Here is a 25445-nt window from a genome sequence, read left to right on the forward strand (position 1 = left end):
GGTAATTCTGAAAAATTACAAAAAATGAGGTATTTTTAGCTTACGAAAGGGTGATCGGATTTCAATGAAATTTGATGTTTAGAAGGATATCGTGTCTTAGAGCTCTTATTTTAAATCCTGACCGGATCTGGTGACATTGGGGGGGAGTTGGGAGGGGGGAAACCTGAAACTTGGAAAACACTTAGAGTGGAGGAATCGGGATGAAACTTGGTGGGAAAAATAAACACAAGTGATAGATACATGATTTACATAAACGGAACCGATCCGCTCTCTTTGGGATAGTTGGGGGGGGGGAGTTATTTCTGAAAAATTAGAAAAAATGAGGTATTTTTAACTTACGAACAGGTGATCGGATCTCAATGAAATTTAATATTTAGAAGTATATCGTGGCTCAGAGCTCTTATTTTAAACCCGACCAGATCTGGTGACATTGGGGGGGGAGTTGGGAGGGGGAAACCTAAAACTTGAAAAACACTTAGAGTGGAGGGATCGGGATGAAACTTGGTGGAAAAAATAATCACGAGTCCTAGATACATGATTGACATAACCGGAACGGATCCGCTCTCTTTGGGGTAGTTGGGGGAGGGATTAATTCTTAAAAAAATGAGGTATTTTTAACTTACGAACGGGTTATCGGATCTCAATGAAATTTGATATTTAGAAGGATATCGTGTCTCAAAGCTCTTATTTTAAATCCTGACTGGATCTGGTGACTTTGGGGGAAGTTTGGGGTGGAGGAACCTAAAATCATGGAAAACGCATAGATTGGAGGGATCGGGATGAAGCTTGGTGGGAAAAATAAGCAGAAGTCTTAGATACGTGATTTACATAATTGGAACGGATCCGATCTATGGGGGGGGGGTTAATTCTGAAAAATAAGAAAAAATGACGTATTTTTAACTTCCGAAGGAGTGATCGGATCTTCATGACACTTCATATTTAGAAGGACCTCGTAACTCAGATCTCTTATTTTAAATCTCAACCGGATCAAGCGTTATTGGGGGGGACCGGAAATCTTAGAAAATACTTAAAGCGGTGAGATCAGGATTAAACTGGATGGGAAGAATAAAAACCTGTCTAAGATACGTGACTGGCATAACCGGACCGGATCTGCTCTCTTTGGTGGAATTGGGGGGGGGGGGTAATTTTGAAAATTGAGGTATTTGTAACTTACGAAAGGGTGACCAGATCTTAATGAAGTTTTATATTTAGAAGGATCTTGTGCTTTAAAGTTCTTATTTTAAATTCCGACCAGATCCTGTGACGTTGGGGGGAGTTGGAGGGGGGAACCGGAATTCTTGGAAAACGTGAAAATTGGGGTATTTTTACCTTACGAATAGATGATCGGATCTTAAGGAAATTTGATTTTTAGAAAGAATTCATGTCTCAGAGCTCTTATTTCAAACCCCGGCCAGATCGTTTGACATTGGGGGGAGTTGGAGGGGGAAATCTTGGAAAAACACTTGGAGTGTAGGAATCGGGATGAAGCTTGGTGGATAGAATAAACAAATGTTCTTGATACGTGATTGACAGAATCGTACCGGATTCGCTCTCTTTGTGGGAGTTGGGGGAGGGGTTCAGTGATTTGGCGAGTTTGGTGCTTCTGGACGTGCTAGGACGATGCAAATTGATAGGCGTGTCAGGGAGCTGCACACCTTTGACTTGATGAAGTCGTTTTCCCAGATTCGACCATCTGGGGGGCTAAAGGGAGAGGAAAAATTAGAAAAAATTAGGTATTTATAACTTACGAGTGGGTGATCGGATCTTAATGAATTCTGATATTTAGAAGGATATCGTGACTCAGCGCTCTTATTTTAAATCCTGACCGGCAATAAGCCTCTTATTTTCCTTTTTAAATCAATCTATTGATTCATAGAATTTTGTTAGAGCTCATACCATATGATCTCTTGGCTCTTAGCTCTTCTCGCCTCGTCACAAGTGCCATATGAGCTCTTAGCTCTTGTTTTATGTGGGAAAACAATAATTTTAGCCCACAAAAGGCCTAAATCAAAACTTTGGAGGTTACCATCAGTTTAGAAGAATTGAAAATTAATTTTTGTAAAGCAGCATAATGCAATCCGGTGGCACTCTGGTCGCTATTTACTTAAAATAGAATCAATGCATAGGTAATAATTTGGATGCGGTACTTTACTTTCCGATTACTGGTATAGAGTATCAGGTATTTATGCCTGCAAACGGCAGGGGTGGGGGTGCTAAAACGAACTTAATCCCCCTTGTCTGAAAAACTCCACTAGGCCTCCCCTAAAGGCATTTTTAGTGGAATTTGAAAGATTTAGGGAGAAACAACTATTTTTACATCGTATCCTTATATTAAAAAATCCTTTTAGTCGTCCTTGCTAAAAGGCTACAACTTTTTTCAAACAAAGTAAATAATTTAATTTGTTTAGAGAATGCTTGGTGCTTGTGTCTTATAGCCACCACACTCAAGAATTGAAGGTTAATCATAGGTTAATCATAATGAAACATACCAAAATATGATAAAAATATAATAATTAGTAACAAAATTAGCGAAACTACAGCAAAGAATTATGGAAAGGGGGCTGCCCGGACCGCGTTATATTAAATACGACCTAAACTAACCTAACCTACGCAAAATACCAACTAATTATTTAATTAAAATATAGCTACAATGTATTTTCCCACCGAGCCGAAACTAATATTGTCTGGCATAAGGACCATGAAAACCACTTATTGTCCCATGTTTGTGACACAAAACCTCGAGAGAACTTGAGTGTGGTTGCTTTAAGACATAAGTACCGAAGGCTTTATTAGAGCGGGAAAACTAAAAGTGTAGCGTAGGTACATTACGTATTCATAAAATTCACAGGTACGTACGCTCTTAGAAGGTAAGCTCCTCTCCCTTAGCTTTCAATATGCATTGACTGGATGCTATCCCTCCCGGGAAATTTCATTTTAATTGCACTTTTTTTTCGTAATTCTATATCAAGGAAAAAAGTCTTGGCTCCCATGAGTTTTTGGGGTAATTCATCTTTGCTTTTTGTTTTACCGTTGGTGTTTAATTGCACTTGAAAAGAATTCTTTTATTTTTGGTTCTGTCAATGGGTCATGAGAACATAAATTCTGGTAACTCAATTGGAGTAGTTTGGGCTACTATTAACGATTTCATTTTATTTTTCATCGAGCTAATTTTTTACCTAAATGGGCTAACTAAAAATAATAAATCAATAACTAAATTTTATTTTTACTACACGAATTGGCAGATGCTCGCCCAACCTGAATGTCGAACTGAACTGAACCGAACTGAATTCTGATCTTCGAACTGAAAAAAAGTAATATACAAAAAAAGGGAAAGAAATAAAAATGTGACAATCATTGTATCAAGTCTACAATTTTGCATGTTCATTAAATCAAAAAGCGAAATAAGCTTTTGAAATAATTGAAATTCCGAAATTTTTTGGGATTAGTAATTATTTTTTTTTTTTAGCTAAGGAGGGGGCATTAGTTCTGTCCAATGTACACATGAGTATACACGGCCAATATTTAGAAGTGCACCAAATGATTTTTAGGAGGAATCTAAAATTTCAATTAAACTTTTTTCTTTGTAAAATTTAAAAAGAATACATTGAACTTATGGTGCATTTCGTCCCTTAAGTTTAACTACGGTTTTTCATTAAATCAAAGCCATTAGTGGATTCTCAATGGATAGGTATATAGATAGATTTAGTCGACAATTGACTCAAAATTAAATTGAAACAATAAAAGAAAAACACTTCATCATATTCCCCCCGGAATAGGGGAATATGAGCCCCGAAAGGCTGAGCATGAAGACTTAAAAAGAAGTGTAGAAAATAGGGAGGGGGGCGATATTCCCATTTAAATCAATGCAATAATAAAGGAGTTGCTACCATCGCGTTTACTAATCTGTTCCCAGAGGGAGTATTAGCAGGGCAATGTAGACCAAGAGAATCACACTGTGATTTAATTCACCACTCTGCCCCTATGCTCCCTTTGGGAACAGGTTTGCAAACGGGCTTATCTATTGCGTCAGAAATGTGACAATTTCTGATGCGATCTTTAAGCGGGACAGTGATGATTTGGACTACTGAATGACTTTATTTTTATTAATATTAAAATTCGCACGTTTCGTTCATAAATCTAATGATTCCCGATTTTATAATAGTTGCCTGCTTCGAAATAATATATAAATGATAATGAAGTTGACTCTTGAAATAATAATCACAACCGACCATATAATGGTAATCTCTGATTAAACTTTAAAATAAATATTATTTCAAGGAATACCATATCGAAAAATCTGACTGTATAAGCATCACTAGGAAAATTCATGGGGAGGGGATGCTAACAGGTGCTTTAGTATTAAATGAGTTCAAATAAGAATATTTTCACATTTTCCCGCTCTTCTTCTAAGTTTTTTTGCTTCCCAAAAGGGTAGCAATAATAGGTAAAGACAAGGGTGCCAGCAGAAGTTTCCTTGGAGGGGGCGGACCAGCTGAAATATTTTAGGGGGGACTAAAGTTTGAAAAAAGGATTGTTTGTAGTAGAGAGCTGTTATGTTTTCTAGAATGAAATGAAATTTATATTTCATGTATATTTTGGTCTTCTAGGGGGGGGGGCTAAATCCTCATGCCTACCTTTATTTTTGCTCTTGGGCTAAGCCAAAGAAATGAAAGGAACGAAATGACGTTATTTTTGAAATGACGTTATATTTTCCTTGAAGTGAAATAGTAAAGGAAAAACAAAGTGGCAGAGTGCCAGTAATGTCACCGATAGATTATAATTGTCGAGTGTGTGATTTTGATAATTCAGTGCCACAAGCTCCAGATTTTTATTGTGACTGAACGGTATGTCATGGGTAAATTAGGGAAATTCTACATAGGCATAACCGAAGAACTGAACAAAAATTTGTTTAGGAATTGAATGGGTATTTTTCTTGCTTATATCTCTGGGTGTTGTATATATATATATGTATATTTTTTTTATCGATTTGTTTGACTGAAAATGCAATATCAATATTTCCAAGCACAATTGTTAGCTTTTTCATTCCTGAATAAAAGTTTAATTAAAACAAATGTATTTTATTGGGCTTTTTCGAAAATCTCTGTATTAGTTAGATATTAGTTTTTTATATAAAAATCGATTTACCAATAGGCCCACTAAGCCCGGGCCTAGGGGCTCACAATGCCAGAGGGTGCAATAAAATATAACAGAGTGAATTTTTTCTTGACAAAAACTCGACCGATGTGATTTACTGCAAAAGTGGTAGGTGTACTCCGCCGCCGTGCTGCGTATTCACAGAAAAGTGATTTTAAAATAACACCGGAATTCCGCGGTCACTTCTAAACTGTCAGATGTCTCCCAAGAATGTTGGCTGAGAGTTCGGTATCACCACTCCCTTTCATCACTTTTGGCACATCAGTTGTGTTCTGTTCATTGCTTCCACTTTCCCCGAGCTCTCAGGAATAACCCCAAAAATACGCTTGAAGACGCTTGGGCCTAGTAGCGTCAAAACTTCAAATACGATCCTGGGTATGTGTTGCATTTCTCTGATTGAACAGATCTGATGGGTTTGTGTTGCATTTCTCTGATTGAACAGATCTGATGGGTTTGTGTTGCATTTCTCTGATTGAACAGATAATGGGTATGTGTTGCATTTCTCTGATAGAACAGATCTGATGGGTTTGTGTTGCATTTCTCTGATTGAACAGATCTGATGGGTTTTGTGTTGCATTTCTCTGATTGAACAGATCTAATGGGTATGTGTTGCATTTCTCTGATTGAACAGATCTGATGGGTATGTGTTGCATTTCTCTGATTGAAAAGATCTGATGGGTATGTGTTGCATTTCTCTGATTGAACTGATCTGATGTGTATGTGTTGCATTTCTCTGATTGAACAAATCTGATGGGTATGTGTTGCATTTCTCTGATTGAACAGATCTGATGGGTATGTGTTGCATTTCTCTGATTGAACAGATCTGATGGGTATGTGTTGCATTTCTCTGATTGAACAGATCTGATGGGTTTGTGTTGCATTTCTCTGATTGAACAGATCTAATAAGTTTGTGTTGCATTTTTCTGATTGAACAGATCTGATAGGCATGTGTTGCATTTCTCTGATTGAACAGATCTGATGGGTTTGTGTTGCATTTCTCTGATTGAACAGATCTGATGGGTTTGTGTTGCATTTCTCTGATTGAACAGATCTGATGGGTATGTGTTGCATTTCTCTGATTGAACAGATCTGATGGGTATGTGTTGCATTTCTCTGATTGAACAGATCTGATGGGTATGTGTTGCATTTCTCTGATTGAACAGATCTGATGGGTATGTGTTGCATTTCTCTGATTGAACAGATCTGATGGGTATGTGTTGCGTTTCTCTGATTGAACAGATCTGATGGGTATGTTTTGCATTTCTCTGATTGAACAGATCTGATGGGTATGTGTTGCATTTCTCTGATTGAACAGATCTGATGGGTATGTGTTGCATTTCTCTGATTGAACAGATCTAATGGGTATGTGTTGTATTTCTCTGATTGAACAGATCTGATGGGTATGTGTTGCATTTATCTGGTTGAACAGATCGTCTAAAAGGAAACCTATCAGTATTTTTGCGAGGCCAAAGAGCCTGTTGGACAAAAAAAAAAAAAAAAAAAAAAAAAAAAAAAAAAAAAAAAAAAAAAAAAAAAAAAAAAAAAAAAAAAAAAAAAACCTGCTACTAGTAATAAATGTTAAAAAAAGTAATTGTTATTTAGAATTTCAAGAATGTTCTGGTCCCTTCGCCATTCAAGTAATTCCCGGTCCCTTCTCTATGTGTAAGATATTCTCATCAAGACTCAGTATTTAAGGGTATCACATGGTCGGACTTGGTTCAGTCAATTGGTTTTGGTGAAAGACATAATTCGTCACTGGGGTAAACAGAATAGAAAAGAAAGCAGAATTGTTTGGATAATCAAAATTTACAATTGGTAGTTTTAAGAGAGGAAAGATACGACAACTTAGTGTGGGAGGGGGCAATCTCAACGAACTGTATTGGCAGGTATAATTTTAGATTTAAGTTTGAAATTTTAAAGATCGTTAGCCGCCAGCAATGTAACAAATGGTGTCAAAATTTTTGAAACTGTTGTTGATTGTTTCAGAAAAATAATTATTGCAGAATGATACCTGTCGTCCAAAGACGAGGGGTGCTCACTTTCAGAAATCATGTAAACCATGTGCGACACACTTGGCATTCTAAGATTCACGCCAGGGGGCGGAAAGTGAGCGCCTCATCGCCAATTGATCTTTTCAGTGAGTAAAATTACAAAATACAATGATTGCTCTATACATTTTTCAAAAAACAGAAAAAATACACTTCTAAGTTCTGCCATTGAAATTTTGCTATCCCAATTTGCAAAATCAAATTTGCAAATTCAATTTTTATCTTCATTTTCTGAAGATTTGGATTATTTTGTTTGACTAAAAACAATTTGTAAAACCTCATTGGGCACCATTGGGTACCATACCTCACTGGGTACCACCATATAGATGCTTTCCAACAGCCTCAGCCTTCAACAGCCTTTTTCCTGTCGGACGTATTTAGTACCACTGTATTTTGTTTTTATTAGATTTCAGGAACGGAAAATGGAAATTTAGGATCGACAAAAAAAGGGTATTTTAATTCTGCTTAGCCTTTGGGAAGGAGGTATAGTACAAATTAACAAACACCTGATTTATATTAGAATCTTCCTGAATCAATTTACTTTCAAAATCTCATGATAGAAATAAAACGACAAAAGTCAAGAGCTTACCTTCTTTTCAGATTTACCCTAAATAGAAACAGGAAAAGACGAAGCTCTGTTTCTTTTAATTTAACCTTAATTAGGTTATTCTAGTTTACTAATTTCCTTGCCAAATCGTCTGGTTTCTCTCTCCTTGGATAGACGTTAATACAACTTATGATGGTTCTGAGGATAATAGAAGAAGTTAATTGTTATAGTACTTTTGGGACGATGATAACAAGTAACAGGGACTAAATCTTTAATAACATGACGCTGTAGAAAGAAAATAATTGAATTAATTAATAATGATAATCGACTTCAAGGATGCACTCCCTTTGTTGTCCAAATTGAAAAAAGGAAAATTCTACGACATTCAACAGTCCAATTTATATGGTTATTATGTTATAATATATATTATAATATTATAGTTATTATAATAAAGCTATTTCATGACTAGTATAAAATAATAGCCTTCTCTCCTCTTTTTGTATATGAAGACGCATAATAGTAAGCAACTTCAAACCCCTCCTATTCAGAGCGAAGTATTGTTGCGAGGTGTCAGTCTTTTAACGCCCATTCGCAAAAGGAATTCACATTAATATGAGCCTATCAGATTTTTCATGGAGTTTTTCGATTGACTAAAGAATTTTCTGAAAAATTTTCATTAGAAGGATTGTCTAATTCTCAGTATTAGCAAAATCCCATTGTGAATGGGCCTTTAGACACCCGTTCAATTGGATACGCTATTTTATGTTGTACAAGTTGAGGATAGAAGGATTATCTAATGGCTCTTTCCAATGGTGTCAATTAGGGAGGGGGGGGGGGTAAATACATTTCGTCCTCCCTCCCTAAATTTTTGTGGAGTGACGCCACTGGTTCTTTCACCGTATGCTGTAGAACCGCACGCACTAGCATAACTTAACATTTTGTGTTTTGATACTGTACTGTTATGGAGCAAATTCTGTCCGTAACCTTGGCAGTGGCCAAGTAGACCCATGGTCTACTTAGAGTTAAACCACTTAAGTTTTTGTTACGTTATCGAAAAGTCAATAGAGCAGCATCATAATGAAATTCTGAATAAGTTATTAATTAATTTTGAAAATAAATTAATATATTTTCTTAAAAAGCCTTTCACACTTCATTAGAGCTACAAGCCCCATTTCCATTCTATATTTTAAATTTTTGTATTGTTTGCTGATTATGATTGTCATGATTTTAGGCGATGAGTATGGTTGTTTTATGAGTTTTCATGTTAGTCTATTGAGAAAGAGCTTCTTAAAATTTGAAAGGTTATAAGTAACGCAACTTTGCATCGAATATTACATACGTAGTGTGAAAGCTGCTTAAGCTATACTTTGAATGCCAGTGTCGTATTGTCCTCAAGATTGCTTAATAAATTAATGTTGAATAAATAAAAAATTAATGAATAAAAAACAATACAATAAAAGAATATAAAAATAAAAGAATAAAATAATGAATAAAAAACAAAGAATAAAAAACAATTAATGTTGAATATTAAATAAAGGTTTTCCTTTATTTACAAAGTTTTTTATTGCTCGTTCTGAATTTGTTATAATGAATGGATATCTTAGAAAGTAATACCACGCAAGCAAATCTAGCCTCAAATTAGCAAATATTACTAGATGAAATATAATATTTTACTAGATTAAATTGAAACTGAGGATTTTTTCTTACTTTTCTTAAAAAGTAGCAATATGTATTATTTGTTTGCCTTAGAATTGAAGGGGCTCTGCTATTGGTCTATTTGCAACGTTAGGTGTTCTCTCTTTTTTTTTATACCAAACATTTTTATAACAATTGTTGTTATAACAATTTTGAAATACCAAACTAAGCATCCTAAATTATAAGTTTCATACAACACCCATGGGGGTATCGATTACGTAAATTTTTTCATGGATATAACCTTATTTGGTTGGTGGTAATCTAAATTTGGAAGTTTTACAGTAGAATTTGCTGACCTCTATTTTAAATTAAATTAAAAAAACAAGTTTTTTTTTTTTAACTGAAAGTAAGGAGCGACATTAAAACATAAAACGAACAGAAATTACTCCGTATATGAAAGAGGCTGTTCCCTCCTCTACGCCCCGCTCTTTACGCTAAAGTTTGGCTCTTTCCCTCAGCTCTACTTTTTAAAATATTAAAAAACTTTAGAGTAATGAGTGGGACGTTGAGGAGGGAACAGCCCCTTTCATATACGGAGTAATTTCTTTTCGTTTTAAGTTTTAATGTCGCTCCTTACTTTCAGTTAAAAAAAACTTGTTTTTTTTTATTTAATTTCTGGACGTTTTTGAATTAATGCATGTTTTTATTTTGGCTCTCCGCAGATGAATAATTAAAACGAAATTTGCATATTCATTTTTTTGGCTAAATGGCTTTCTCATAGTTTTGATCGAATGATTTTGAGAAAAAAGGAGCGGGGGAGGAGCTCTTGTTGCCTTCCAATTTTTTGGTTACTTAAAAAGACAACTAGAACTTTTATTTTTTTACGAATGTTTTATTAGTAAAAGCTATACGTAACTTAGGAATTAGTTTTTGTAACGAATTTCTATATTCGCATGTTTTTATTACGTGTATGAGGGCGTTCACCCACTCGTCAGTACCTCTCTCTTTACACTAAAGCTTAAATTTTGTCCCAATTCCTTAAGAATGACCCCTGAATCACAAAGGTCGTAGAATAAATAGTTGAAATTACTAAAAATACTTAAGCGTAGAGAGCTAGGTATTAGGAGGAGGGTAAACCCCTCATAGGCGTTATAATTTCTGTCCTTTTAATTTTTAATGCTGCTCCTTACTTTCGTTAGAAAAAAACTTCTTCATATTTATTTTTTCATTGTTTTTTTAATAATGCTAGAAAATCCTGCGCCCCCTTCATGGAGATTTTCTTCCCCATGAAAAATTCCTGCATGGAAATTTCCCCCCGTATAACCCCCTCCCCGCCAACCAATAAATCCACCTGAAAATGTTCATAAACTTCCCAATAGCCATTACTATATGTAAGCACTGGTCAAAGTTTGTAACTTGTAGCCCCTCCCACGGGGACTGTGGGGGAGTAAGTCATCCCCAAAGACATAGTTATAAGGTTTTTCGACTATTCTTAATAAAATGGCTATCTCAGAATTTTGACCCGGTGACTTTGGGAAAAAATTAGCGTGGAAGGGGGCCTAGGTGCCCTCCAATTTTGTTGGTCACTTAAAAAGGGCACTAGAACTTTTCATTTTCGTTAGAAAGAGCCCTCTTGCAAAATTCTAGGACAACAGGGTCGATACGATCACCCCTGGAAACAAAACAAGCAAAAAAAAAACAACAAACAAACAAACAAATAAGCACGCACCCGTGATCGTGATCTGATGGTGTGATTTTTGTTAAGACTCTATGACTTTTAGGGGATGTTTCCCCCTTTTTTTCTAAAATAAGGCAAATTTTCTCAGGCTCGTAACTTTTGATGGGTAAAACTAAACTTGATTAAACTTATATATTTAAAATCAGCATTAAAATATGTTTTTTTTATGTAACTATTGGTATCAAAGTTCCATTTTTTAGAGTTTTGGTTACTATTGAGCCGGGTCGCTCCTTACTACAGCTGGTTACCACGAACTGTTTGACTATCCTAATTTACCATTACAAATGCTCAATGTAGGAAAATAATTCCACCTTTGTATAAAGAAACATATGAGCTATTCCAAGACTAAACCTGTTGATGAAAAACGAATGGAATCCAATACTAAACCTGTTCATGAAAAACGAAGAGAAGACATAAAAGAAAAGATAAATTTTAATAATGTGTGACGCTTACTTATATGCTTGAAGACGAGGAATGGATAGGGAGAATTCCACCTTTACATACAGGAACATATGAGCTGTACTCAGAACAAACCTGTTCATGAAAAACGAATGGAAGAAATAAAAGAAATGATATATTTTAATAATTTTTGACGTTTACTTATATGCTTGAAGACGAAGAATGTGTAGGGAAAAATTCCACCTCTACATACAGAAACATATGGGCTATTCCAAGATCAAACCTGTTCATGAAAAACGAACAGATAAAATAAAAGAAAAGATATATTTTAATAATTTGTGACGTCTACTTATATGCTTTAAGACGAGGAATGTGTAGGGAGAAATTCCACATTCATATACAGAAACATATGAATACAGATTACATATACAGAATACATATACAGAATACATATACAGAATACATATACAGAAATAAAGTTTTAAGGGAAGAACAATGCGGTTTTAGAAAAGGTAGAGGATGTGTCGACCATGTTTTCACTCTTAGGTTAATAATTGAGAAGTCCCTTCGTTGTCAAACACCTTTGGTCCTCAGTTTTATCGATTATGAGCAAGCTTTCGATTCTGTTGATAGAAGAGCGTTAACAAAGGTCTCATCGTTATATGGTATACCAGAAAAATACATTAAAGTGATTTGCGCTATGTACGAGAATAATACTGCTGCGGTTAATGTAGGAAATGAGGTTAGCAACTGGTTTTGTATTAAATCAGGAGTTAAGCAGGATTGTGTTCTATCCCCCTTTATATGGATCATTTTGATGGACTTAAGGAGCACAGGAAAGGCAATCGGAGACCTTGGAATCAAATGGGGAGGAAGAGAGGTTTTACGAGTTCAGGGTGCTAAAATAGGCTTGAAAATTAATGTTAAGAAGACTAAGTCACTAAGGCTAGGAATAAGTGAAGATGAACAGGTGACATTAGGTAACGAAAAGATTGATCAGGTTGGGAGCTTCAGTTACCTTGGTAGTATTATTAGTAAAGATTGTGGGAGCAGTGAAGATGTTAAAAGTAGAATAGCTAAGGCTCAGGGTGTTTTTTCACAGTTAAAAAAAAGTTTGGAAGAATAGAAAGATAAGTGTACAAACCAAGATTAGAATATTGGAAGCTACAGTGATGACAGTGGTCAAATATGGCTCTGAAGCATGGGCACTCCGAAAAGCAGATGAAAATTTACTAGATGTTTTCCAGAGAAATTGACAACGGATTATTCTGGGTACCCGGCTGACAGACTGTATTTCAAAACAGTAGGTTGTACGAAAAGTGTGGTTCAATCCCGCTTTCTGGGGCTATAATGAAAGAAAGGTTGAGATGGCTAGGCCACGTTCTACGGATGAAGGATGACAGATTACCGGAGATTGTCCTTTTTGGCCAACCGTTTGGGGCTATACGGAAAGCAGGTCGTCCTTGTTTGGGTTGGGAGGATTTCATAAATAAAGATTTAAAGGAAATGGGAACTTCCTGGGAGGGTGTAAAGAGGGAGACTTTAAATAGATTAGGTTGGAGGAGGAGCGTGCGTAGCTGTGTTGGCCTCAGGCGACTTTGTGCTGCAGTGAGTTATTAGTAGTAGTAGTAGTAGTATACAGAAACACATGAACTGTTCCAAGACCAAACCTGTTTATGAAAAACGAATGGAAGAAATAAATGAAAAGAAATATTTTAATAATTTGTGGCGTGTGCTTATATGCTTCAGTACGAGGAATGTGCTAAGAGAAGTAAGTTTTCATCAAAAAATAAATGTTTTCATTTTCTTGTTGTTTTCAAAAATAAAACAAAAATCTGGGAACCTCCTCATCTGTGTTCTCATTAATACTTGATCACACTATATTCAAGTACCGTTTTTTTTACAGATTATTTATCAGCTTCTAACAAAATAAGGAACGAATGATTAATCCTTAGCGACTTCATATCCAAACCGTAGATTTACCAACTAGGTAAGTGCTTGTTTTTTGGTCTCAATTATTTTTTTTCTGTTTTTTGATATGTTTCTAAAACTATTCTTCTCTAGCGGTTGCGTGTTTCTCACTATTAGGCTGGGGCCCGGGAAGCACTCTTTACCCTTCCTGAGGGCCCAAGTGGTGCGAGACGAAGGGATTGGCTTGGTCAAAAGAGAGGCACGGAAGTCCTCAGGTAAGCCAAAGTCTTGCACTGCGACTGCACTAATGTAGCATCGATTTTAGCATCGATTTCTCACTAATAGATTTTGTTTCTTTTTTTTTCGAGTTGTAACAGAGACGTTGCAACAGTGTGTCCATTCTGGAAATATAATTCCCAGGCCACATCATAGCCATATTTGCGTATAAAATCAACATTATATAAAACTTACATAGCAATTAATATATTCTGTTCGTAGTTTGCAGAGTTGAACAATGTTCAATTTTCCAACGTATGCTTTACCATTGATCAAAAAGAATAGTATGGAACTGGAGTTTTCCTATCACTGAAGATGGATCTGGCAAAACATTCAAATACATAGTATAAGCGGACAGTAGCAGGGTTGCCAACTTGCACACTTTTCGTGTGAAATTCACTTTTTTTGCCTTGGAGGGGATGCGGAAGAGTGAAAATTCATCTTTTTGGGTGTTATTTTTCATTCATTTTGGACGTCAGTAGTTGGCAGCTTTGTCAGAAGTATAATTAAGCCAAGGAACAGGGTTACCAACTTGTACACTTTTCATTTGAAATGCATTCTTTTTACCTTAGAGATGATGCGGAAACAGCGGTGGCCGTGTACATGCACATTTTTTGGTTTGCACTCTTTTTAAGCAGAAATCACTCTTTTTTGACCTCTTTTTGGACGTCAGCGATTGGCAATCTACGACAGTAGTTAGGAAGAAGACAGTGCTGATGCATGTTTTTCAAACAGACTTCGTACCATTTCAATTTTCCGTCTTTGAAAATGTGGCTCTATCTCACTTTCTACGGCTATCTGTAAGAGGTTGAGATGACTGAAAACAATTTGCGGATTAAGGTTGACGAATGTTCAAAGATTGTGCTTTTCAGCCAACCCACTAGGGTCAAATAAAAAGCAGATCTCCCCCTAAGGGGATGGGAAGAGATCGTAAGATAGGATTTGAAAGGGAATTGGGACCTCTTGGGAGGGTGTTAAGAGGGAAGCTTTGAATTGATTGGGAAGGAGGAGGAGGCTGCCCAGCTATGCTGTCCTCAGGCAGCCCGGTGCTTCGGTTAGTTTTTAGTAGTAGTTTTTTGAAGTACAAATGTCACGCTAAAATCAAAAAAATACACATAATTCATAAAATTTGAATTTTTACTGACAGGTTTGACTTTGGTGTGACTTAGGCATAAAGCTAATTTATCTTAAAGCAATTGCCAAGATGGGGAAAGGTCATTTCAACATTAGATTAAATAAAAAAAAAACAATTTTTTTCAACTTAAAGTAAGGAGCGACATTAAAACTTAAAACGAACAGAAATTACTTCGTCTATGAAAGGGGCTGCTTCCTCATCAACGCCCCGTTCTTTACGCTTAAGTTTGATTCTTTCTTCTTTTTAAAACAGTAAAAAACTTTAGCGTAAAGAGCGGGGCGTTGATGAGGAAGCAGCCCCTTTCATATACGAAGTAATTTCTGTTCGTTTTACGGTTTAATGTCGCTCCTTACTTTCAGTTGAAAAAACTTGTTTTTTTTATTTAATTTCTGAACGTTTTTGAATCATTGCATGTTTTGATTTTGGCTCTCCGCAGAGGAAAAATTAAAACGAAATTTGCATTGTTTTTTTTTTTTTTTTTTTTTTTTTGGCTAAATGGCTTTCTCATAATTTTGATCGAATGATTCTGGGAAAAAAAGAGCGGGGGAGGAAGCCTAGTTGCCCTCCGATTTTTTGGTTGCTTGAAAAAGCAACTAGAACTTTCAATTTTTTACGATTGTTTTTGTTAGTAAAAGATATACGTAATTTATAAATTAGCTTACGTAACGAACTTTTGTATTTTCATGTTTTATTACATATATGAGGGGTTTCACCCCCTCGTCAGTACCTCCCTCTTTACACTAAAGCTTAAATTTTGTCCCAATTTTATTAAGAATGACCCCTGAATCACAAAAGCCATAGAATAAATAATTAAAATTACTAAAAATACTTTAGCGTAAAGAGAGAAGTACTAGGAGGAGGTGAGCCCTTAATATGCATAAAAATTTCGGTTCGTTTTAAGTTTTAATGCTGTTCCCTACTTCCAGTTGAAAAAAAATTTTCATATTTATTTTTTCATTGTTTTTTTTTAATAGTGCTAGAAAATCCTGCGCTCCCTTCATGGAAATTTTCTTCCCCCCCCCGACAAATTCCTCGATGGAAAGTTCCCCCAGTATATCCCCCTCTTCTCAGACCTTCCCCCCAACCAAACAATCCTCTGAAAACATCTGTACACTTCCCAATAACCATTACTATATGTAAGCACTGGTCAAAGTTTGTAACTTGTAGGCCCTCCCACGGGGACTGTGGAGGAGTAAGTCGTCTCCAAAGACATAGTTATAAGGTTTTTCTACTACGCTGAATAAAATGGCTATCTCAGAATTTCGATCCGTTGACTTTGGGAAAATAATTAGCGTGGGAGGGGGCCTAGGTGCCCTCCAATAATTTTGGTCACTTAAAAAGGGCACTAGAACTTTTTATTTCCGTTAGAATGAGCCCTCTCGATACATTCTAGGACCACTTGGTCGATACGATCATCCCTGGGAAAAAAAAACAAAAAAACAAACAAATAAACTCGCATCCGTGATTTGCCTTCTGGCAAAAAAAAAAATACAAAATTCCACATTTTTGTAGATAGGAGCTTGAAACTTCTACAGTAGGGTTCTCTGATACACTGAATCTGATGGTGTAATTTTCGTTAAGATTCTATGACTTTTAGGGGCTGTTTCCTCCTATTTTCTAAAATAACGCAAATTTTCTCAGGCTCGTAACTTTTGATGCATAAGACTAAACTTATATATTTAAAATCAGCATTAAAATGCGATTCTTTTGATGTAGCTATTGGTATCAAAATTCCGTTCTTTAGAGTTTTGGTTTCTATTGAGCCGGGTCGCTCCTTACTACAGTTTGTTACCACGAGCTGTTTGATGATCAAATGTAATTTCAATTACGTAAAGTTCGCCTGGTCCAGTTCAAATTCTACGGAAAAGCATAAGAGAAGAAACTCGCTTTGCTCGCCGGAAATTAATGATTGAATCCATCAACCATTAATAAGAAACATCTTAAACCTAATCTTAATTAAATAAAAAAAACAAGTTTTTTCTACTGAAAATAAGGAGCGACATTAAAACTTAAACGAACAGAGATTATTCCGTATATGAAAGGGGTTGTCCCCTCCTCAACGCCTCACTCTTTACGCTATTTTTTATAGTTTTAAAAAATAGAGCTGTGAGAAAGAGTCAAACCTTAGTGTAAAGGGCCTAGGCAAATTTTCCCAGGCTCGTTGATGGGTAGGGCTAAACTTGATGAAACCTATATATTTAAAATTAGCATAAAAATCCAATTCTTTTGATGTATCTGTTTTTATCAAAATTCCATTTTTTAGAGTTTCGGGTACTATTGAGCCGGGTCGCTCCTTACTTACAGTTCGTTACCAAGAACTGTTTGAAAACCTAAATATAAATACTGTCTTTATTCCGGATCAAAAATCTAAGAACCACTTTTACCGAACGGGAAAAATAAGTCGGTTCGTTGGCTAGTTTTTAAGTTAGCTTCTGCTCCGCATGCTAACCAAGCAATATATGATATTTTCTTTTAATAAGAAAATAGTTTAAATCAAAAGAATATGCCAACTTTCGTTAGTTTTCAGGTTGGACTCGTGTAAATCTACGACTTTCATTGAAATTTGAATTTTAATGAAATATAATTAAGATTTTTCCAAGGCTTTGTAGGTTTACGTGCCTCAATTCACGAAAATTTAGAGGGAGGAGCAAAATTTATTTTAATTATCTAGGGAAGGTAAAATTATTGATGTTTCAGTTTTGAATGAGAATACACAAAAAGACATTTTTTGTTGGAAATATCCCCAAAAAGCTCATTTTCCCAAATTTAAGGCAGGAGGTTATGTGGTTATGTGGTTATGTACGAAGGCTAAAGCCCTCAGGATTTTCTGCCCAATTTGAAATATTGCTAGATTTCCTGGATAATACTGCACCGTCTGCGATGTTACTAGTTTTTAACTCATAAACCCAAGTCGGCGTGCATGTAACAGAACCACCGTGTAACTAAACCCTAAATAACTGAACCTCTATAACTGAATCACCGTGCAATTGAACCCCTCTATAACTGAACTCCGTGCAATTGAACCTCCGTGAAACTGAACCCCCATGCAACTGAAACACCATGTAACTGAACTATCGTGCAACTGAACCCTGTGTAACTGAACCCTGGTGTAACTGAACCCTCGTGCAACTGAACCCTGTGTAACTGGACCCTGGTGTAACTGAACCCTCATGTAACTGAACCCTCGTGCAACTGAAACAACGTACTCTGTTTTTCAGTATTCTACAGGTACGAGGCACTATCATTGGATAAAACACAAGTTAGAATCTCTATTTGTTCAACCTTGTTGGAATTCTTGTTTTTTAAACGCGTTATATAAATGCCTGTCAAGATGATTTAGAAAAACGCTCTACTTTTTCCTAACAAAAACAAAGAAAATTGGACGTCATAAACCATTAAAGCTAGATTTATTTATCCTTTTTTAAGTCTGTTAATGGGTTTTCCGTTCGTCCTGTCACTCTCTACAGGTCTAGTCGTCTACCCCCCAGAAAATACCCACCCCCGTGGCTGGTTGGTTTCCAATCACTTTTGACTTATAACAAAAGGACTCCAAAGTTTCTACGACCATAAGGCGGAGATGGGGACAAAGAAGGGGCAGTTCCCCTCTTATACGGAATAAACTCTACTTATTTTGGGGTTTAATTTTGCTCTTTACTTTCATAATAACAGCGTAGACCAGAAATAATCCCAGAAATCAAGAATGATTAAATATCAATTTCACATTTTGATGTGTTTTTGCAGTTTCCCCCCTCCCCACCCGAGAAATAATGCCCCAAACAGGCCAAGATACGACCCTGGGGATTGTTTATCAATATCTACCTCCAGGCTCCCCCCGTCTCTCCCTTAGAACTAATTCCGTGTTTATCTGGATGATCAATGAGAGTTGGGATGTTTTGGCGTTAAAGTGCACCCTTTGAGGCATCTCTGTTCGTCTCTAACTACAAAACAATCACATAACCCCATTGCAGAAGTTTAAATACCTTATATGCAAATATTTGGAATTTTAAAACAACAGAAAATTTACCCAATACAAAGAAATCTGTATAGACCTTAAAAATATTTTGGCTAGTATTTGAGGATGCTCATTCGATCAGAAATTGATAGTTCTAGTCAATTTTTATAAGTCAAAAGTGATTTGAAACCAACCAGCCACGAAGGGGGGGGGGTGGCTAGGGCTTATTTTCCGCAGGGGGTAAACGGTTAGACCCGTAGACAGTGACAGGGCGAAGGGAACCCCGACTAACAGACATAAAAAAGGAGAGATAAATCTGGCTTTAATAGCTTTTGACATTTGATTTTCTTTGTTTTTATAAAAACAAAATAGAGCTTTTTTTATGAATCATCTTGACAGGTATTTATATCATGGCCTAAAAAAACAAAAACAAATCCAACAAGGTTGAGCATGCAAAGATTCTAACTTTTGTTGTGGTCCGTGATGTTATCTCACATTTGTAGACCATTGTAAAACTGAGTGTGGGGGTTAAGTTGCACGAAGGTTCAATTGCACGGTGGTTCAGTTCTACGTTGGCTCACTTAAATGGGGTTCACTTGCGCGGGAGTTCAGTTGCACTGGTTTTTAGTTGCATGGGGGTTCAGTAACATGGGGTAAGTTGCTTGTGGTTCAGTTGCAATGGGACCAGTCAAGTCACAGTGTCAGTATTTCTTCTATTATCTCTTTTCCATTCTCTTTTCTTTCAATGTATTTTATTGCTACAAAACTACAACTTTTTTATTACTAGTCAGTTCATATTGCGAAATATTTTTTGTTTCTTTGAGACTTTTAGACGAATTTGTAGGCAAAATATATTTCTTCCCTGGGTTGTGACAGATTTTCTGGTAAAAATCTTTTTATATGCACTCAGCCCTCTGAAATGAAAACAGATTGTTTGTGCTGATTCAAAAATGATTCAGAAAATGAGGTTTACTCTAGAAGGTGGTGATTTTAAATCTGCTTTGTTCTTCGGTGTTTGTAAAATCTCTTCTTTAGTGTTTGCAAAATTTGTTTGTATTGTAGCACGCGAATTTGTCATCGCTTTGAACCAAATTCACCTCTATCGATTTTAGTTTTTCTTTAATTACTTTTTTTAAATCAGTTGATAATCAGTATATTGATTATAATAATAATAGAAAAAGAAAAATGTACTTTTTTGTCAAAATTTTTGTTTTCGTCAAGTAGTTTCAGATTTAAAAAAGAAAAGAAAAAAAGAGGCACATCACTGCTTCCTGTCTGAAAAAAAAATTTTAACTGCAAGTAAGGAGCGACATTAAAACTTAAAACGAACAGAAATTATTCTGTATTTGAAGGGGGTCGCCCCTCTTCAAAGCCTCGCTCTTTACGCTAAAGTTTGACTCTTTCTCACAACTTTACTTTTTAAAACAATAAAAAACTTGAATCTGATGGTTTGATTTTTGTTAAGTTACTTTGACTTTTAGGTTGATTTTTGTTAAGTTACTTTGACTTTTAGGGGATGTTTCACCCTATTTTCTAAAATAAGGCAAATCTTCTCAGGCTCGTAACTTTTGATGGGTAAAACTAAACTTGATGAAACTTAAAATCTGCGTAAAAATACAATTCCTTTGATGTAACTATTGATATCAAAATTCCCTTTTTTTAGAGTTTCAGTTACTATTGAGCCGGGCCGCTCCCTACTACAGTTCGTTACCACGAACTGTTTGAAAAAAAAAACAAAAAACAAACGGTTTCCTTCTTGCTTAAGATGGTGATTGCATTGTCCAGTATGGGTTTTAGTCTGTCGATATTCCGATGGCGATGTTTTTATATCGATCTGACACCATTTTTGTGACACCGTTGCTTCAGGATATTTTTGAAGATCCCATAAGTTTAACTTCGAAGTGAATTTTTCCCATTTAGATAAATACATTTTCTTTTGCTTAAAAATTCGTTTACAAATTTTCTTTTACAATTTATTTTTTATTTTTTATTTATTTTCTTTATTTCCCTCAAAAAATGAGGAGTTCGCTACAATATAGTATAAAGAAAAAAATAATAATAACACTTACGATCAAAACCTATCAAATCTTGATCAAATGCTTAAAAAAAAGATACAAAAACACTTGCTAAATAGTTTAGCCTATAAATCATGAAGAGCCAGAACTGTTACTAAAAAACGGAAATAAACTGTGGCCTAAAAGGTTAATTTTCGCCTTATCTTCGAATGTTTTTATATTTTTTTTTTCTTTATACAGACTACAGGATCCTTCACATTAAGCTTTAAAACAATCTCAGTGTTACTAAAAGAAAGGGGGAAACCAAGTAAAAATTTACAAAATTTAAAATAAGAAACTTTAATGGACGAAAGATCAGAAGGTCGGAAATTGCGGAAGAGGAGGGACGGGAACAATACGTGAGGCAGAGCAACAGCGCTATACATACGACCAAGGAGTTTGTTCTTTATTAGGTTGTGGTAGATGTGATCATGGTAGGATCATGGACCATGATCCTACCATGATCACTACTTTATTACTATCATGGTAGCAACCAGACTACTTTATTAGGATCATGGTAGCAACCAGACTACTTTATTAGGATCATGGTAGCAACCAGACTACTTTATTAGGATCATGGTAGCAACTAGACTACTTTATTAGGATCATGGTAGCAACTAGACTACTTTATTAGGATCATGGTAGCAACCAGACTACTTTAATAGGATCATGTAGCAACCAGACTACTTTATTAGGATCATGGTAGCAACCAGACTACTTTATTAGGATCATGGTAGCAACCAGACTACTTTATTAGGATCATGGTAGCAACCAGACTACTTTATTAGGATCATGGTAGCAACCAGACTACTTTATTAGGATCATGGTAGCAACCAGACTACTTTATTAGGATCATGGTAGCAACCATAATCGCTTAAAAAAAAATGATTTTTGATGTTCGGATTTTTGTCAAAAGATGGAATAATTTCAAATATTTATGTTACATTTAAGATCCCTTCACCTTGATAAATGTTCCAGCCAATACTATTAAAGGCACTTTTTCTTTTTGATCCGAAACATGAACCAAACTTTTCAATCTTGGAAGTTCTATAGCATCTATTCTGTGTAATTGCCATAGTAATCAAGGAACTAGATTTACTGTAAGTATGGAAGATACGACTGACAGTTGGTATATCAATCTTAGAAGTTGCTATTTCACGGAGATCTTTCCTAGCTTCAAAATGTGATGCATCTCCATTACTTTGAATTCTGACTGTTGATTGGATTGCTGCTTTAGTAATGTCGCATACGTGTTTCAGCAAGACAACTCTTCAAAAAAACGAAACAGTTATATCTGTAATATTTTCTTCAGGCATGCAATGGTACTTGTTTTCGAACTTCACGGTTCCCAAATACTTTACTTCTTGGTGTATTCTGAACTATTAGCAAGTACCCACGCAACTGCTATTTGGTTGCAGTCCGTTTTACGACTTACCTTAAAGTACCAAGAACCGCCAAAATTAAATATTAATGTCTGGATTGCATAAACCTACTTAATCATATGTATCTTTAAAAATTGAAAAATAAATCGTGAATTAAGTTTTTAGCGAGACTTCAGTTTGCATTTATTTACTAGTGGTAGCCGTTGCTGGATTGAAGAAAAGGAAACATAAGGGAATAATTATCAAAATTAGGTAAATGCATGAAGGGACCAAGCAGCTTAAGAAGATGTCGCTTTCCGTTTTAGGTGTTGTTGTCTTCATTAATCAGTAGGTTTTTAGTGTTGAAATTTTGCTGATGAGAAGTGCTTTGTTATAAGTTTATATGAAAAATGTTTTGTTGATAAAGTGTGTGTTCTATTAGTTTTGTTTATATATCTTCGTGGTTTAATGAGACAACACTGACAAAATGTGGAACTGCAGCTTAAGAAGATGTAGCTCTTTATGTAGCTGTATTAACACGCAGCTTAAGAAGATGTAGCTTTCCATTGGTTGTTAATCAATAAGTTGTTAATGTTGGATTTTTACGGATGAGAAGTGCTTTGTTATACGTTTATATGAAAAATGTTTTGTTTATAAAGTGTTTGTTCTATTAGTTTTGTTTATATATCTTCGTATTTTAATGTGACAACACTGACAAAATGTGGGACTGCAGCTTAAGAAGATGTAGCTCTATATGTAACAGTATTAACACGCAGCTTAAGAAGATGTAGCTTTCCGTTGGCTGTTAATCAATAAGTTGTTAATGTTGAATTTTTACGGATGAAAATTGTTTTGTTGTATGTTTGTATGAAAAATGTTTTGTTGATAAAGTGTGTAATCTATTAGTTTTGTTTATATATCTTCGTGGTTTAATGCGACAACACTGACAATTGTGGGACTGCAGCTTAAGAAGATGTAGCTCTCTATGTAGCTGTATTAACACGCAGCTTAAGAAGATGTAGCTTTCTGTTGGCTGTTAATCAATAAGTTGTTAATGTTGAATTTTTACGGATGAAAATTGTTTTGTTGTATGTTTGTATGAAAAATATTTTGTTGATAAAGTGTGTAATCTATTAGTTTTGTTTATATATCTTCGTGGTTTAATGCGACAACACTGACAAAATGTGGGACTGCAGCTTAAGAAGATGTAGCTTTCTATGTAGCTGTAGTAACACACAGCTTAAGAAGATGTAGCTTTCCATTGGTTGTTAATCAATAAGTTGTTAATGTTGGATTTTTACGGATGAGAAGTGCTTTGTTATACGTTTATATGAAAAATGTTTTGTTTATAAAGTGTTTGTTCTATTAGTTTTGTTTATATATCTTCGTATTTTAATGTGACAACACTGACAAAATGTGGGACTGCAGCTTAAGAAGATGTAGCTCTATATGTAACAGTATTAACACGCAGCTTAAGAAGATGTAGCTTTCCGTTGGCTGTTAATCAAAAAGTTGTTAATGTTGAATTTTTACGGATGAAAATTGTTTTGTTGTATGTTTGTATGAAAAATGTTTTGTTGATAAAGTGTGTGTTCTATTAGTTTTGTTTATATATCTTCGTATTTTAATGTGACAACACTGACAAAATGTGGGACTGCAGCTTAAGAAGATGTAGCTCTATATGTAACAGTATTAACACGCAGCTTAAGAAGATGTAGCTTTCCGTTGGCTGTTAATCAAAAAGTTGTTAATGTTGAATTTTTACGGATGAAAATTGTTTTGTTGTATGTTTGTATGAAAAATGTTTTGTTGATAAAGTGTGTGTTCTATTAGTTTTGTTTATATATCTTCGTGGTTTAATGCGACAACAGTAACAAAATGTGGAACTGCAGCTTAAGAAGATGTAGCTTTCTATGTAGCTGTGGTAACACACAGCTTAAGAAGATGTAGCTTTCCATTGGTTATTAATCAATAAGTTTTTAATGTTGAATTTTTACGGATGAAAAGGGTTCTGTTATATGTTTGTATAAAAATGTTTTGTTTATAAAGTATTTGTTCTATTAGTTTTGTTTATATATCTTCGTGGTTTAATGCGACAACAGTGACAAAATGTGGAACGCAGCTAAAGAAGATGTAGCTTTCTATGTAGCTGTGGTAACACACAGCTTAAGAAGATGTTGCTTTCCGTTGGTTTTTAATCAATAAGTTTTTAATGTTGAATTTTTACGGATGAAAAGGGTTCTGTTATATGTTTGTATAAAAATGTTTTGTTTATAAAGTATTTGTTCTATTAGTTTTGTTTATATATCTTCGTGGTTTAATGCGACAACAGTGACAAAATGTGGAACGCAGCTAAAGAAGATGTAGCTTTCTATGTAGCTGTGGTAACACACAGCTTAAGAAGATGTTGCTTTCCGTTGGTTTTTAATCAATAAGTTTTTAATGTTGAATTTTTACGGATGAAAAGGGTTCTGTTATATGTTTGTATAAAAATGTTTTGTTTATAAAGTATTTGTTCTATTAGTTTTGTTTATATATCTTCGTATTTTAATGTTACAACAGTGACAAAATGTGGAACTGCAGTTTAGGAAGATGTAGCTTTGTATGTAGCTGTAGTAACACGCAGCTTAAGAAGATGTAGCTTTCCATTGGTTGTTAATCAATAAGTTGTTAATGTTGAATTTTTACGGATGAAAAGGGTTCTGTTATATGTTTGTATAAAAATGTTTTGTTTATAAAGTATTTGTTCTATTAGTTTTGTTTATATATCTTCGTGGTTTAATGCGACAACAGTGACAAAATGTGGAACTGCAGCTTAAGAAGATGTAGCTTTCTATGTAGCTGTTGTAACACGCAGCTTAAGAAGATGTTGCTTTCCGTTGGTTATTAATCAATAAGTTTTTAATGTTGAATTTTTACGGATGAAAAGGGTTCTGTTATATGTTTGTATAAAAATGTTTTGTTTATAAAGTATTTGTTCTATTAGTTTTGTTTATATATCTTCGTGGTTTAATGCGACAACAGTGACAAAATGTGGAACTGCAGCTTAAGAAGATTTAGCTTTCTATGTAGCTGTGGTAACACACAGCTTAAGAAGATGTAGCTTTCCATTGGTTATTAATCAATAAGTTTTTAATGTTGAATTTTTACGGATGAAAAGGGTTCTGTTATATGTTTGTATAAAAATGTTTTGTTTATAAAGTATTTGTTCTATTAGTTTTGTTTATATATCTTC

The 25445-nt window shown here is 35.0% G+C and overlaps 1 protein-coding gene across 1 annotated transcript in view; it reads left to right on the top strand.

The window, feature by feature from the left end:
* Positions 1 to 25445, top strand: part of LOC136033593 (neurocalcin homolog) — a gene marked incomplete in the record, with an annotated part of 320318 nt that overhangs the window by 159787 nt on the left and 135086 nt on the right. Inside the window, 1 exon segment of the mRNA XM_065714366.1 lies at positions 13428 to 13511.

Source organism: Artemia franciscana, chromosome 12, assembly GCF_032884065.1.
Source record: "Artemia franciscana chromosome 12, ASM3288406v1, whole genome shotgun sequence".
In the NCBI taxonomy this organism is placed as follows: domain Eukaryota; kingdom Metazoa; phylum Arthropoda; class Branchiopoda; order Anostraca; family Artemiidae; genus Artemia; species Artemia franciscana.